The sequence below is a fragment of the Poecilia formosa genome, unplaced genomic scaffold (assembly GCF_000485575.1).
Source record: "Poecilia formosa unplaced genomic scaffold, Poecilia_formosa-5.1.2 Scaffold69, whole genome shotgun sequence".
In the NCBI taxonomy this organism is placed as follows: Eukaryota; Metazoa; Chordata; class Actinopteri; order Cyprinodontiformes; family Poeciliidae; genus Poecilia; species Poecilia formosa.
This window is the reverse complement of record NW_006800008.1, coordinates 63,659-65,219: the sequence shown is the minus strand read 5'-3', so window position 1 is coordinate 65,219 and position 1,561 is coordinate 63,659. Positions and strand designations below refer to the sequence as shown.

The window sequence follows — 1,561 nt, the reverse complement described above, 5'->3', positions numbered from 1 at the left end:
CTTAAGGTATTTATAAAAAAAAATAAAATGCATGTGTAATGTCTGAAAAGAATGTGGGTGGCAAAATGTGTTTAAAAGTAACAGCCATTATGGGGAAGCTAATGGACTTCTGTTCAGACACATCAACATGTATAAAAATAAGCAAATGGATCACTTTAAGTGTGGGGTTCTGAATTAATCTTTACCTGGTCAGGTTAATGTAATTTGAAAGCCTTATAGTATAAATGTTGGCTATATTTTCAGTCTGTGGTTTGGGTCAATAAATTCCCACTTCTGGAAATCCAAATTAAATACGTGTTTTTTTTTGTTTCTTTCAAAATGCAAAAGTATATAAATATAAATTGCAACATGTCACATTTACAAATATCTAACTTTGTGTGTTTGTTCCCGAAATAAGAAACTTAATTTATGTTCATTTTAATTACACTAATCCTTGCCATGTCCGGTTTAAAAAAAATATCTATTTCGAAATATTGTCCAGTAAACTGAAATGGTTCCTGTTTCCGTTTACGGACTGAAAGGCGGAAGTCGAAAGTTCGCGAGTGCCTGTCTTCACTTACGTCCGTGATATGTGTTTAAATAAAGATCATTCAGAGAGTTTCAGTTAGTGCTGAAGCTGATTTATAGTTGATAACACAATGAGTGGCCGCGGAAAGGGAGGTAAAGGACTCGGGAAAGGAGGCGCCAAGCGTCACCGTAAAGTCCTCCGCGATAACATCCAGGGAATCACCAAGCCCGCTATTCGTCGCCTGGCTCGCCGCGGTGGAGTCAAGCGTATCTCCGGTCTCATCTACGAGGAGACCCGCGGTGTGCTCAAGGTCTTCCTGGAGAACGTTATCCGTGATGCCGTCACCTATACCGAGCACGCCAAGAGGAAGACCGTGACCGCCATGGATGTGGTGTACGCTCTCAAGAGGCAGGGCCGCACTCTGTACGGCTTCGGTGGTTAAATCTACTAGCGCTTGGCTACATATCAACGGCTCTTTTCAGAGCCACCCACACTTCTCAAGCGACGATTCCTGAATTTGTACGATGCGTCCTGTGAAAAGATGAATAAGTACCTAGTTAATGAAGGATTTATTTGCCTCACTTGTAGAACTGAAAAATTAGAATGTACAACAGCGGAAATAAGCGCTTCCCAAGCGTGAATAAGAAACTAGGGAAACACAACAGTCCATGCGTGCATGTAAAAGTATGGCAGTTCCCGTCATCTACCTTAAATCTTGACATTTTAAGTCAATCTCAATACATAAAATAGAAACATCCTCTCCTGAATAATTAAAGGAAGATGAGTCATGGGCAACTCCAATAAAGATTGTATTTGGAGTATGCAAATTATTCGTGATATTGTTTCCCTTTGAAAGAAAGTGATTTAAGCTTAATTTAATTTTAATAAGTAATTTGATTTAAAAGTGTTATGGAAATATTAATTACTAAGCATAACGTACAGGTTTGTAAAACACCTGAAGGAACACATAAAAGCAGAGCTACATAATAAACTTCGAAAAACATTTATTCTTATTTTACACTATTCAAGGACGCGCGAACAAATCCTAAAGAT

General features: G+C 38.6%; 1 pseudogene; it reads left to right on the top strand.

Moving 5' to 3' along the window:
* Window positions 1-1,322, top strand: part of LOC103140182 (uncharacterized) — a 9,501-nt pseudogene extending 8,179 nt beyond the window's left edge.
* Window positions 1,323-1,561: the final 239 nt, after the last annotated feature.